The 15810-nt window shown below is 37.2% G+C and overlaps 1 protein-coding gene and 1 non-coding gene across 2 annotated transcripts in view; one reads left to right on the top strand and one right to left on the bottom strand.

Moving 5' to 3' along the window:
* FAM83B (family with sequence similarity 83 member B) overlaps window positions 1-15810 on the top strand; it is a 67683-nt gene that overhangs the window by 40053 nt on the left and 11820 nt on the right. The window lies entirely within an intron of this gene.
* LOC122238958 lies at window positions 13474-13587 on the bottom strand. Its single transcript, XR_006218095.1, has one exon. It is a non-coding gene; the product is annotated as a small nucleolar RNA SNORA51 (small nucleolar RNA).

The following is a 15810-nucleotide window of genomic DNA, read 5'->3' on the forward strand; positions in this document are numbered from 1 at the left end:
CATTAAAATAAAAAGAGCATGGTCATCAGAGGGGGATGCATGGAATACGCAGTGACGTATGAAACTAAGAAGAAAGTTAGATGGTGAATGCCATTGTAAAGAATTCACATTTGATTCTGTAAGTTATTTTCAAATAGTCTGAAATGCAGAATGGAATTTATGAAACTGGAAGCTTTCTCCTGAATCCCAGACCCCAAAAACCAGTAGCCTATCAGGGTTTGCACCTACTGTGTCATATTGCTGAAACTCGACGGACCTGAAACCAAGCTCGTTCTTTTCCAGCCTCCCATCTGCCTGTGTCTGTCATTGACAATAACAACTACTCAGTCACCCAATCCAGAAATCTGGAAGTTTTCCACAAATATTGTCTCCTCATGTACCCTGCCATCCAGTTGACTGTCATATGTTGTTTTTGTCACCTACTTCCTTAATATCTCTGAAATCTGGCTTCTGTTCTACATCTGTGAGCCTGTTCGCCTCTTGCTCCATGCTTGTCAGATCTGTTTTCCACCTTTCTGTGCCCTTTGGTTTTCAAAGGCTGTTGGAGTAGGCCACATCACCTGGGTCCTTGCTGCCTGCCTTCCTCTTGGGGGTTGGGTGCCCACTGGGAGATGCCAGCAGGAGAGTAAACACAGGACAGAGAAAAGTTCATTTTCTGTTTTGTTTTGTTTTGTTTTGTTTTTTGCCTGGCACACTCCCTGCTTAAGTGCCAGGCTTCCGTCTCCCTTCTTGGTACCCTTAGTTATGCCCACATTTCTGTAAATAGTCTTTTTATAAATTTTTCAACATTAAAACTCTGAAGGAAATCTGTTTTTCTGCCAGAACTCTGAAGATACAATCCTCTTTGCCAATTACTTTTCTGGACTTTTGCAGTGAAATTCTAACTGGTCCTTCTGTGTCCAGACTACATTCTTCACACTGCTTTGGAGAACTATCGTTTCTGAACATGTGATGTTATGACAGTTTGTATAATAGGAGAATATTCTATAATGACCAATATACAGCATATGGCATTATGTGAATAACACGATCTCAATTTTGTAAAAAATGTGCATACTCCAGTATGAAAGGGAAATGCCATTGTCCCTGGAATAATTGCGAAAATATTGCTATTTTTCTTTATTTATTCTGTTTTTGGTTCATTTTGTTTTGTTTTGTAATTTTTACTCTGTGGATAGAATTAGACAAACTGTATTTGTACAATAGACAAATATTGTATAACTTTTTTGATATTATAAAAATGTCGCTAACTGCTGGTGGTATGTTTACTTTCTGATCCAGGTGCTAGAATTGAAAGAGATGCCCCTAAATTTTACTTAGAAGGCTTGAGTTCGATTAAAAAAGGGCAAATCTAACATTAAGTCTAAAAAAACTGCGAGATGATCTTTTAACTGGATATATGAAGTAAAGTTGGGAGTCTTTTCTAGATCCTCATGAATTGTACTTTAACTCAAAACTAAATATGTTACTTAAAATGAAGGGAAAACCAAAGGGAGAGATCTCGAGATTGGGAAGCAAACCATAAGATACTTTTAATGATGGAGAACAAACTGAGGGTTGCAGGAAGGTGGGCGGGGAGATAGGCTAAATGGGTGATGGGTATTAAGGAGGGCAGTTGTTGTGATGAGCACTGGGTGTATGTGATAATTCACTAAATTCTACTTCTGGAAACAATATTACACTATATATTTACTAAATAGAATTTAATTAAAGATTTGAAATTAAATAAATGAATAAATGAATGAATTAATGAATTAATTAAATGATGCATTCTTTCAGGTATTTAAATCCCCAAGAGTATTTTGCAAAACCCTTTTCTACACTCTTCTCAGAGGACAAAGTACTTTGGGTCCCTTATCAGTTGGCAGTCTTACTGCTGCATTTCATTAGCTTAACAATAAAAGCTTCTGGTTGGATTTCTTATTGAATTGCTCTACATTTTAATGATTTGGATAATTTTTTTCTTCTGCTCTGATTATCTGAATGTTTTAATGCCTATCTGGTGTAACTTTCTTTTGCCATTTGATCTATTTCCAACAGTGAAGCCTCTCAAGAAACCTAAATTACAGGCATATTTAAATTAAAAAAAAAAAAATTATTTGCCCAAATTGAAACTCCAGTCTGATTTTTGTTAGAATGGAAGTACAAATTTGATGTATTATTCCAAGAGATATTTTGTATAGTTTCTCTGTTTTTTGTCCTTATCTCATTTTGTTCCTCTTTAATCACTGACTTTCCTTTTTCCTCTATTTACAGCTTGACTGACTGCTTGAGGATGTATTATATGGAACACATTTTATTTTTTAAATGACATTTATATAGGATATCAATCAAAGGTGATATATAAAGGCATGGAACTTTCTTAATTTTACAGATGAAAAACATTTGGGCTTAATGTAATGAAAATGGTTGGAATAAGTGTGATTATTTCTGCTTCTGATGGCAATCTCATTTTGATAAAACCTCAACTTTCAGATGCAAAATAATAAAACAGAAATGGATTTTATGTAGCTATCTGACCAGTCTCTTCTAATGAACTACTTTAGGAAAACAAACAGATTATAATTTATAATTTTCTTAGCAGAGAAAGTGAAGATATTCACAATGGGATTTTAATAATATTGTTGAAAACTTAAAAATAAAATAGCTGCTAATAAAATAAAAAATCTGTGTCTTCTTACTAGAGTCCAACTAAAAAACATTTGCTGTTTTGTGTCTCTGTATCATTTGTTTGTATAGAATGACTGTCATTAGGTGTTCAAAATGCTTAAGAAACGTGAAGTTTGTGGGAGAGGGATTACACAAGAAATGGTCCAAGTAATGTGGCTGAAGTTTTTCAAATTAGCTTGATGGTCTGCTGAAAATTATTGTCCATATCTGCTAGCTTTTAGAAACCCTGTTACCTATACCATAGGTATGCTATCTTGTAACTTTCAAGCTCAGTGAAAAATATTACACAACTCACAGAAGTCAGTATTGTGAAAATTACCCAATAGAGAAAAGAGGAGTAGTCGAATTAAATTATCAGGGGATGAAATATAATTTGACTGTAGGGTAGAGACACTGGAATGATGAATTGTATTAAATACAAAAGCCATCACAATTATTTCATGCCTTTAATGGAACTTCTTGATATTTAAGTTCTTATTCAAATAGAAATTACTAGAATAAATAGGATTTGTGGTATTTTTGCCATGAAGTAGGTTTGATTTTTTGTGTCCTGTTAATTAGTTGTTTGTAGTTGACATTAAAGGGAAATAGTTATTGCCCAAATTAAGAATGTAGCCTTTTAAAGCAGGAATAGAAAGTTTTGTGGTAGTTGTTTTAATTATTCAGGAATAATTTGGTTAAGGCCAATATTATTAATTAAGAGAACAATGAATTGAAAAATGTGAAACACTCTACTCATCTTCTTGTTAAATTAGGAACTATGAAGTTCTGCTCAAATACAATAAAAATGTCTATTCTTCAAGCTGTGTTATCACCAACATTTTTTCTTAATAATAGAACTATTTAATGATCCTTTGCCATGTGCGTATGATGCTTACCATCCTTTATCATGGGCCACTGACCAACAACTTGATATACATCATCTTAATTTCCCCAACAATCCCTACAGGATAGGAGTTATTTATTTGATTTGATAGATGAGAAATTTGAGGCTTACATTAACTTTTCTCTCTGGAGTTTACCCCACTAGAAAGTGGCTGATTCCAGATTCAAATAGATATGTAGGGACAGACATTTGTAGAAGAAAAGGAAAACTCTAAAAGTGACTTAGGAAGAATGAGTACAAAAGTAAATGGAAAATTTAGCATGGATGACATGAGCTAAGAAGATAAACATAGAAAACAAAAAAGAGAGAGAAAGAGGTGATAAGATGGAACCAAAGTCTAGATAGTTTCATGATTGCTTATCTTGTTAGGGAAGTTTTCAAACATACATGAAAGAGAAAACAATATAATGTAACTTCTTGTGCCCACCACTCTGTTTCAGTAATTACCAACTTGCTGTCAATTTTGCCTCTTCCATATTTGCCACTGCTGCTGAATTAAGTTAAAAATAAATTCACATACAATGTCTATAATTGTTTAGTTTCATTCTCTAAAACATAAGGGCTTTTTAAAAAACTACAATATCAAACCTAAAAAAATCATTAATTTTATTAAATTTCCATTGCATATTGGGACGCCTGGGTGGCTCAGTTGGTTAAGCATCCGACTTCAGCTCATGTCATGATCTCACGGTCTGTGGGTTTGAGCCCCACATCAGGCTCTATGCTGATTGTGCAGAGCCTGGAACCTGCTTCGGATTCTGTGTCTCCCTCGCTGTCTCTGCCCCTCCCCCACTTTCTCTCCCTCTCTCTCTCTCAAAAAGTAAATAGACATTAAAAAGTTTTTTTAAAATATCCCATCAATATTAAAATTTCCCTGTTCATTACATAAATGTCTTTGATAGTTGTTGAAAATTGCTGGGAAATTTCTCAACTTGGTAAAATGTCAATGAGAAGTGTATTTTTTTTTTTTTTTAATTTTTTTTATCACAGTTGGTCTCTCACTTTACACTGCGGACTCTTTTCATGTCCCTTTAACTTCTTATGGGATTCCTGACACCAGCTCTTTTTCATTCCTGTGCAAGCCCATGGTCTAAGCTCTTCCTGGCCACACCTAAAGGAACACTTTATCTGCAACCGAGAAGTATTTGTTGTTTCTTTCAGTTACCACCCGTTTTCTGTTCCCTGTGGTCTTAGCACTTTCGTATAACCTAATTCAAAGGCAGACTTTTCCTCCTGTGCTGACCTCATGCCATTCTAACACCACTGAGATCTTACACCATCAGCCAAGTCACCTCTTTCCTATTTTGTTCTTTTGGTGTCCACCCAGCTTTTCAAGTTGCCTAATGCTGAAGTTTCAATGGTTAAAAAAAAAAAAAAAAAAAAAATTAAAAAACAAAGCATGGATGAGTGGGTGGGTGGATGGAAGGATAGACGGACAGATTGGTGAATGGATCGATAGGTAGGTAGAAAAGTCAAAGAATACAACTTTTTAGCACATTGTCACACCGTATGGGCTTTCCTTACATACAAAAATGAAACACTACTTTTGAATTTTAAGTTTTCTTATAATGGTGCAATAATTATGCATTTAATTTAGGTCTCTTATCCCTAGTGATCCCTGGCTAGCTGCCCTGTGTTGTGTTTCTGAAGCCCTCAGCCACTGAGTCTTGTGAAAACATCCTTTGCAAATTTACCTCCACCCCTAATTTTTATTCCTGCTTCACCATCCACATTGGGATCCTATACGTTTATGCTGCATTAGGATTGAAACCCCCCTAACTCCTCTACCTGCAGGTGGGTGTTCCAGTTTCTAACTCGTCCCATATATACCAACATATTAATCTTCTCAAGTATTGTTTTGATCACATCATTCTTTGGCTATAAAGCTTTAACTGTTAACCCTTTGTGCCTTATGGAATCTGTGATTGGATGGGCTTTCAAGGACTTCCCCTGCATTCTGGGCCAAATTGGCCATTCTAGTCTTGCTAGCCTTATGGCTAACTCCTCAGCAGATTTCTGTGTCTCAGCAGAATTGGATCACTAGCTGTTCCCACTCTAGTGCTGCCTTGCCTCTGAGCCTCCCTTATGATTCAGCTCCCATTACCGAAACCCTTCCTCCTCTTGAGGCACAGTTCTTTAAAGTTCCTAACACACCTTGATTTTTACTGTTTCTTCCCTCTTTCTCTTTCTGACTGCAGTGCCCTTCACTCCTTTCTTCATAACAGACACCCCTTTATATTGCAGAAATTCACATACACACCATTGCAAGCACATGGATGATTCTGTTTCAGAACAAAAAAGACCTCTCAGGAGTCTCAGGAAAAAAGTTAACTTTAGTCAACTTAACAAGACCTAAATTCTGGACCTTAGACTTAAGAGCCTCATCCATTTCTTTAAAGTAACATTCTTTTGGGGGGGGCCTGGGTGGCTCAATTGGTTGAGCATCTGACTCTTGAGTTCTGCTCAGGTCATGATCTCGGGTTCATGGAATCACGTCCCACACTAGGCTCCACACTGAGCATGGAGCCTGCTTAAGATTCTCTGTCCTTCTGCCCCTCTCCCCTGCTCATGCACTCTCTCCCTATAATAAAATGAAATAAATAAATTTATTTTAACCTAAGTTTTGAATAATGATGTCTGACATCAGATTGCCATTTTAACAATACCAGTTCTAAGGGCTCACTGTCCTAACAGATTTTAGTTATCTAGTTGTCTCATTCTCCCCCTGTGGCATTATGCATAGTAAGCCCTCATATACTTGAAGGTCACAAAATTGGAATAAGAGGAACTTGTCACATGACATTTAAAATGCATCTGGCGGGGCGCCTGGGTGGCTCAGTCGGTTAAGCGGCCGACTTCGGCTCAGGTCACGATCTCGCGGTCCGTGAGTTCGAGCCCCGCGTCAGGCTCTGGGCTGATGGCTCGGAGCCTGGAGCCTGCTTCCGATTCTGTGTCTCCCTCTCTCTGACCCTCCCCCATTCATGCTCTGTCTCTCTCTGTCTCAAAAATAAATAAACGTTAAAAAAATTTAAAATGCATCTGGCTCAGATGCCATTATTAAACTAACTCTACTTGGCCAATAGTACAGAAAGGTCAAGTTCATGCCTTCGGTCATTCCCCTGTCCTTCTGGACAATACTTAAATGAACGTGGGCAGTATTTATCTCTGTGACTCTGATTCCACAATTTACCAACCAACTGCCATTTTCTTCTGTTGAAGCATCTACTCTTGTTTATGTTACTGTCATTTATCTAGATTCATTTTGCTGTAGTCATAGTGTTCAGACCTCAGTCTCTCTGCTAACAGATGCTGGAGTGGTGCTTTGATCCACTCTTTAATGACATTTAATTCTTAGAAGGTAGTCTCATTCCCTTATTTAACAAGATCTAAGGAGGCACCTCCCTCATCTAGGCTCCAGGTACCGATGACATACAATTCTTAGTTAGAAGGAATTTTTCCCTTATAGTAGTTTGGTCATAATTTTATTACGGCAGATAACACATTGATCTACAAATGAATCTCTTATAAAATGGTGCCCTTCTTGAGAGCAGACACCATGTAGCTACTTCATCCCCACAAAAATTAATTAAACACCTGATCTGTTTCAGTAATACCTACCTTGGGAGCTAGTTAACAAAGTAAATACACTCAAGTTTTTGGAGTTAGTTACAGAAAGACCTAGCTAACCCAATAATTATAGAATACTTAGAATAATTAAATATATTTTAGTCTAAATAGAGGTTTTAATTAAAATTACAGTTTTTATAAGACTATAAGTTAACTTTTTAAGAATTTTCCACTCCTGGGGCACCTGGGTGGCTCAGTCGGTTCGGTGTTTGACTCTTGGTTTCGGCTCCGGTCATGATCTCATGGCTTCGTGGGTTCGAGCCCTGCATTGGGCTCTGCGCTGACAGGGTGGAACCTGCTTGGGATTCTGTCTTCCTCTCTCTCTGTCTCCCTCTGTCTGTCTGTCTCTCTCTCTCTCTCTGCCCATACCTGACTCATTCTCTCTTTCTTTCTCTCTCTCAAGAGTAAACATTAAAAAAAATAAATAAACATTAAAAAAAAATCCTTTTGACAGATGGAGTTGGGTTTTGCACCAAGTCGGGGGGATTATAACTTGCTGGTTGAATGGAACCAGGTTTGGGGCTGTCTCCCCCTTGTCTCAGCTCCCAGTGTCATTACTGGGGGGAGCTTCTGCTTAGGCTTTGTCAAGCGGACTGTTATTGTGGTCATATAGGCTTGGAAGCCCTGGGCTCTTTTTTCCCCACCATCACCAACTCTCCAACACCTCAGCTCTGGGAGCTCATGCGAGGAGACCCTTGCCAGGCCAGATTTCAGGAAGAATCATTTTAGGGAAAGTACTAGGAAAATGAGAACATGTAAGAGGACTTAACTGAAATCAGAGAAAGGAGTATGGCTCTTCTTTGTACTTGCTTTCAGGCTGGTTAGGCCTGCTTCTAATTCTTTTTTTTCTTTCTGATTTCTTGAGGTATTAGGGTAAAAGCTATTTTAAAAAGCAAAGATGCCTATGGGGCGCCTGGGTGGCTCAGTCAGTTAAACATCCAACTTTGGCTCAGGTCATGATCTCACGGTTTGTGGGTTCGAGCCCCACATCGGGCATTGTGCTGACAGCTCAGAGCCTGGAGCCTGCTTTGGATTCTGTGTCCCCTCTCTCTGCCCCTCCCCCACTCATGCTCTGTCTCTCTCTGTCTCAAAAATAAATAAACGTTAAAAAAAAAAAAAAAAAAGCAAAGATGCCTACTTGCACAGAGCTGATAGAAGGCTTTGCTAAAATTATTCATTTCTGTAGCTGTCTCAGTGCATCCTGACTACATAAAAATACCCCAGACCGGGTAGGTTAAGTAGCAGATGTGTATTTCTCACAGTTCTGGAGTCCAAGATCGAAATGCTGGCCAATTCAGTGTCTGCTGGGGTCTCCCTTCTTGGTTTATAGCAACTGTCTTCCCACTGTCCTGACATGGTTGTAGGTACAAGGAGCTCTCTGGGGTCTTTGTGATAAAGTCACCCTACCCATTCACAAGGGCTCTGCCCTCGTGACCCAATTACCTCCCAATGTCTCTATCTCCAAATGCCATCACACAGGAAATTAGGATTTCAACAAACGAATTTTGGGAGAACACAGGCACATTCTTTAACGGTGTAGAAGTATTTTCAGTCGTATAATACAACGTAAAAAATGTAGGAAATAATTTTTGCAATGTCTGTTTGGAGTTGTCACACATGTATACTAGTTCTATAAATTTATGTTGCAGCCACAATATGACCCAAACATTCCCCCAGATGTTGAGTAATTGGGAGTAAATCAACAGTTGTTAAAATATAGAATTTTAGAACTTAGTAAAATGCAAGATCTTCTCTGGTGTATTTAATGTATGATAGACATCAGTGAGATTCAGAATCATTTCAGTGACTTCCCTAAGGTAATTTAAGATAGACCAAGCAAATGATATATTAATAACAGTTATTAGTATAGATACTTAAATACCTGCATTCATAATGTAGGCATTCATAATGTAAAGCTGTAACTTACTAAACAATAGTATACTGTGCACCATATATGAAATTTTACACAAAATGAACATTTTTACTTAGGCTGCAGAGGATAAGGGCCAAAAGCACTTATTCTTAATATCAGCCTCTCTTTCCTCTGAAATCCACTTAGCTCATTGCTTTTGATATTACAGACTCAAAAAATATATATTCCCTAAGTGATCATTACTCTTGATTTCTATTACTCAATTCAAAGTTTTCTAATTGTGTTGAATTTTATTAAAAATATAGCTATTATAGAACTCCATTAATTTATTTTTTTTTTAATTTGAACTCCTTATTAGCTTTTCTTCTGTTAGAAAAAAATAAATTCTCCTGTACCTATGCAGGCAATTACCAAGGAAGTCCGAACCCTTTCAAATGGTGCTTAGTATTTTGAAGCATAAAAGGCATGATATTCAGTTTTTCAATTTTGAGGATGATAATGACAGTTCTGTGACTACAGAACATTAACTCAAGGTATACTTACATTTCATGAAGTATCTAGGTCATATTAGAACATATTGCTAATAGCTTTCTTTCCTAATGGTTTACAATGAAAAAAAATAAGATGGGGCTCAAAATTAACATTTAAAGATTGTGAAACACGTTTCTAGGGAAGTGGAAGTATTGAACATTAACATTGTGATAAACATTCTCTATCAAATCTGTGTAGAATTTTCAGTTCTTTTCATCCTATCGCTAAGTTCTGCCTTACCTTTATTTTTTGGCATTTTAGTGCATTTATAGATATGAGCATTACACTAAGAATAATGACTTCATAATCTCCAGTCAATATCACTCAGTAGAATTTAGATATTTTCAATATGAATATTGCTATCAGACTCATTTTCTCAAGATGGTATTTTGGCCAGATATTTAATTTTTCAGGATTTAAATTGCACTCCATATCAAATCTAAACAGTGTCAGATTTACAAGACCTTTCATAACCTATATAAATCCTAACTAAATTTATTCCATATCCATAAATAATGACCTTTGTGTTTAACTTTAGGCTAATTCAATAAACATTTAAAAAAATATTACTATCATTTTCATTCTAATCTTTGCCTCTTTGTCTTTGCAATGCTGGTCTTCCAGGTTGGATGGCTAAAAATAATCTTTACCTTTTTTTAATTGATTGATTGAGACTTGGGGAGGGGTAGAGGGACTGGGAGAGAGAATCTTAAGCAGGCTCCACACTCAGCAAAGACCCCAAGGCAGGCCTTGATCTCACGGTGGAACTGTGGGATTACTACCTGAGCTGAAATCGGGTCAGACGCTCAACCGACTAAGCCACCTAGGCACCCCTTTACTCATATGTAAGGCTTATCCATGAAGCTCTGTTAGTCTGTTTCCTTCTGCCCTGTACCCACCCCTAACAACCATGTACATATGGAGCATTTGTTTTTCTTCCTCTGAATTACTCTTACAGTGTATTACTTAATTGATTATATAATCTCCTGAGTGGCCTTAAATTGTGTCGTGATTATGAACTTATGAGAAATTTAGTGTCAGTGTTTATGTTAAGTTCATTCAGTGTGACCTCCAGTGTCTGGGTCACTTTGAGAGAATTTGCTACTGTGAGAAAGGTTAAGTGCAAACCAACATTCTTGAGTCAGGTTCTCAAGCTACTAAAAGATGTGAAGTTTCACTCATTTTTTTTTTTAACTTTTATTCATTTTTGAGAGACAGAGACAGAGTGCATGTGGGGGAGGGGCAGAGAAAGAGGGAGACACAGAATCTGAAGCAGGCTCCAGGCTCCAAACTGTCAGTACAGACCTGAATGCATGGCTCTAACCCATGAACTGCAATGCGAGATCATGACCTGAGCTGAATGAAGTCAGACGCTTAACCAGCTGAGCCACCCAGGTGCCCCTTCACTCAAATCTTAACAATGACCCAGGATTTCTTTCTAAAAATGTTCTAAGTCTCATGTGGCTGATGAATGCATTTATTTGTTTACTTTTTCAGTAAGAATAAAACAGGAAATAGTGAAGAAGCAAAAGGAAAATTTAAATAGTATATAATATCACAGTGGTTTAATAAATACCATTAATGTGACTGACTGGTTTCTTTATTGACTTAAAAAGTCAATTGATGTACCTTTTGAAAAGCCTTATACTAATCGGGTATATAATATTTCTTTCATTGTATATAGTCATTTCTACAACATGATGTGATTTAGGTAACTAACTGGGAATTTAATACTTTCAGATCAGGTTTGGCATACTTCCTTTGTAATTATTATCCCTTTCCAGGAATATACCCACCATAAAAAAAAAAAAAAAATGAGCTACATTTTATTTTGCCTTTCTTGGCACAGCTGAAATTTTCTGTAGACTTTTTATAATTTTCCATCTAGTGAGGGTGCAGGAAACCAGAAGTCCTGATAAGCTACCTGACTCAGTTGACATCAGATAAGCTTGTCAAAGATGTGTAATCTAGTTTCTTGGATCCTGATCCAGTGTAATATCTGTCACACAAGAGAGACTATAATTTGTTCTACATTTAGTATGCTAGAATCATCCATTGGCTGACTGACTTCAATTACTTTTTGCAAACAGAAACCTTTATTTATCATGGTGATGTGTTTTGTTCATTTCCAAAGTCTTAATTAATTTGTTACATGAGACTCTATCAAATAAAAGATAAATTCTTTAGATGTGCTGATTAATTTCTTAAACAATACCATGTTGCATAATAGTATTTCCTTATTTAAGAAAAATTCCTCTCTTTAAAAAAAGACTGTTCTATACATACATTTTTAGAATTTATTATGTAAAATAAGTTTATAATATGGACATTTTATTTTCCTTATGTCAATGTTCTACATCATCATACCACTTGTTATTGCATAATAAATGCATTAATTAATTTGATGTGATTTAAAGGTTTTTCACATATTTAATTTTATAAAGAATATGCACAAGACATGAATGAGGTTGTTATCACTATCTGTTTCCTTCTTCTGGCACCTCTTACCATTCATAAATAAGAAAGGGGGTCATGTGAGGCTACTTAAATGATTGAAATTGTTCTTCCTAGAAAAATATCTGATTGAAGTATGTTTCACAGGTAGTTTGAAGAATATCACCAACTTGTGTTATTTGGGTGCGGTCCAGTATTTCGTTATAACACTGTATTAGAGTAAATAAAAACAAGTTTACATATTATCCGTAGCTTTCTTCATCTTCTAACATATTCACAATGGTCCATGACATTATTCCGACTCTTGTTGCCATGTGTGTCTTCCATTCCTTCTCATTTCTTGACATGTTTTGTTCCTTGGTCTCCATCACTCTTTTCAATACTGTTCCTGTGTCAACTGTATATTAAGAGATCCTTCTAAAGACCAGTTCCTTGCCTCCCATGATCTTGTCCTACCTATACGTCAGCCATTGACTTCCAGCCATGTCCTTGATAATAGCATAGCCTTAATTGAAGATCCTTTATAACCTAATTCAGGTGTCCCCATCTGACTATCACTTCTATATATATTTCTGCCTTATTCCCTCTGGTACCTACTAGTATCTAATATTCCTTTATTTATTTCTTTTTCTAAACTGTATGCTGTGGAAGCTTCCAAAAATAGAAAGTTGTATATAGAACCCTCATGTACTATCAGCCACTTTCAACAATTATCAATTCATTGCCAATTTTGTCTCATCTACTGTAATGTGAAGTAAATAAAGGTAACATTTCATGTTTATATTAATAACTATATTTTAGATAATACATGTTTATCTTTTATTATATTACTATCAACATAAAAAATTAACAATAATTTTTTAATAGTTAACTGGTCTTTTTTTAATTTAAAAAAAAATTTTACGTTTATTTATTATTTAGAGACGGAGTAAGACACAGCATGAGCATGGGAGGGGCAGAGAGAGGATGAGACACAGAATTTGAAGGAGGCTTCAGGCTCTGAGCTGTCAGCACAGAGCCCGACGCAGGTCTCGAACCCACCAACTGCAAGATCATGACCTGAGCTGAAGTCAGACATCCAACCGACTGAGCCACCCAGGCGCCCCAATAGTTTTTAACCCCAGCCAGACTTCATATTCATTGATCCCACCGCCATTTTACTGCCTGTCACATCCATGACATCCTTTTTCCTCTCTTTGTCTAGTTTATTTATTTTTTTATTTTTATTTTGAGAGAGAACAAGCAGGGACAGAGAGAGAGGGAGAGGGAGAGTCCCATTATAATCTAATCTCCTTATACTCTCATGGCCACAACTATATCCAAGGTTACATCAAACTTTTAGCCTGCTCCATGTTTGTATCCCTGCAGCTGACTAAAGTTGGAGAGTAACTGACAGCTACATTGACTATTCTCATTTTATTTACTTATTCTTCCATGCCCTCCCATTCGTAGTACAGACCAGGCAAAGGGCCTGTCTGATGGTTGGATTTACTCCTTTCTGTGCAGTCAGTATAAGAATACAGCCTGGGGTAAGCACCATGAGGTTGACTGTTCTCGTTTTAAATTTATGGTGAGTCCTTATTACTGCCCTGTAATTAAACTGTATTTCTATGGTCTACGCTCTTTCCTACCATCCTATTTAATACCCCTTTCTTGATCTTTTAACATGTCTTCCATAATCTAGGGTGTTCTTAGTTGCAGATCTTGCTTCCCAGTTCACGGGAAAAATTGAAGCATTCACAAGAGATCTTTCATAGCACCATTACCACACCTGCCTTTCCACCAGCATCTGCACCCTCATAGTTGGTTTTCTGTCTTGATGTTATGAATGATCTTTTACTGGTCTTTATTCTCTGTGCTCTGATTACTTTATGTTTACATTAGATTCTTTTATTACCTACTCAAAGACATTGTTCCAGCAATTCTTTCCGTCCCCACCCACCTCCCACCATCTCTTGCATCATGAATTTTCAGTCTTCACTGGAGCATTTCATTAGCATACAGACATGCTATTATTTCTCTCACCCTAAAACAAAACAAAAAATTACAACTTCTCTTGAGTCAGCTTTACCCATGGCTACCTCTTCATTTCTATGCTTCTTATTACAGCCAAATTACTCAAAAAGAGTTGCCCATACCTGCTATTTTCAGTATCTGTCTTCCCATTCCCTCTTAAACCCCTTACAGTGAGGCTTTTGCTCTTACCATTCCACAAAAACTGAAGTGACCGTTGCTGGTTCCTTCCCTTGTCTTAGGACTCAGTCCTTGGTCTCCCTTTCTATTTATCCAGTCTCCCTTGGTGACTTGGATTTAATTGTCATCTCTACACAACTGACACCCCATTGACATGTCTGGCCTAGACTTCTCCAATTAGCATTCCACTTGGCCCCTCATACTTAGCTAAAATTTAGTGTAGCTGGATTCTTCCTTCTCTCAGTTGATGACAACGTGGTCCTTTAGGTGGATGAGGCTAAACATTTTCCCCTTTTCCCCCCTTTCCTCTCCCATTCTATATGCTCAATCCATTCAGAAATCCTGTGGCTCAAAGGCCAGCATTAGGCCATTTGATGGTGATGTCACTGACGGTGACTAGGACAAGGACCATCCTTCTCCTAGCTAACATCACCCCTCACTTAAATTGCTCCTTTAGTTCTAACTGGTCTGCCTGTTTCCACCCTAGTTCCTACCCTTAGGATCAACACAGTAGCCGGAAGAATCCTTTCAAACATAAATCAGATATATTACTACCTCAACTTAAAAGCTTCTAATAGCTTACAGGCTTCTTAATAAGCTTACAGTCTTATTCAGGACAGAATGCTGAAGGCTTTATAATACCTTCAAGGCATTGTGATTACTCTCCATTTTTCACTCCATTTCTGCTGTCTACTTGCTGTTTCTTGAATATGCCAGGCAAGCTCCTGATGTTGGGCCTTTGCACTGCTGGTACCCTCTGTCTGGAGCACTGTTTCTCAAGATATCCACGTTGATGACTAACTCAATTCCTTTTTATGTCTCTGCTCAAAAGACACTCTCTCAAAGAGACTTACCCAGAAAGGCACAAACCCAACCTTCTCAATTTCCAGGGGTTCATGATCTCCCTTATTCTGTTTTTTTTTTCCCCAATAAACTTATCATATGATAGCATATTACCGAATTTATCTATTATATTTATTGCTCCTGATTTCTTCCCCCACCTAAAATGTAATCTTCACCAAGGGCAGGGATTTTGTGTTCTTCTGCAGTGCATAGAAGGTGGTCAGTCGAATGATTCCCCCTTTTTTTGGCATTATTTCACTCCCACTGCTTCTCAGAGTCAATAATGGTTCTCTTGCCAATAGTTAACTTGGACTGTCTCCATTTTAGGGGCCTGTTTTTAAAGAAATTACTCTCTTTGTTCATCTTCTTAATCATACTGCCTTTGTGATCTTTTTTTTTTTTTTTTTTTTCACTTACTCTGTCTGTTAAGCTTATTTTAGGCAAATGTATTTAATTTTCTAGTCTTCAAATCCTATACCTTTTCTCAGCTTTGGCCCCTTCCTACCTAGTTTCCATTTCTGTAAGATTTTTGTTTTATGTTTATTTATTTATTTTGAGAGAGAGAGCAAGCAGGCAAAGGGCAGAGAGAGAGGGAGAAAGAGAATCCTAAGTAAGCTCCGTGCTGTCAGTGCAAAGCCCAGTGCAGGATTTAATCACATGAACCATGAGATCATGACCTGAGCCAAAATCAAGAGTAGGATGCTCAACTAACTGACTGAACCACCCAGGACCC

This window comes from Panthera tigris, chromosome B2 (assembly GCF_018350195.1).
Source record: "Panthera tigris isolate Pti1 chromosome B2, P.tigris_Pti1_mat1.1, whole genome shotgun sequence".
Classification (NCBI taxonomy): Eukaryota; Metazoa; Chordata; class Mammalia; order Carnivora; family Felidae; genus Panthera; species Panthera tigris.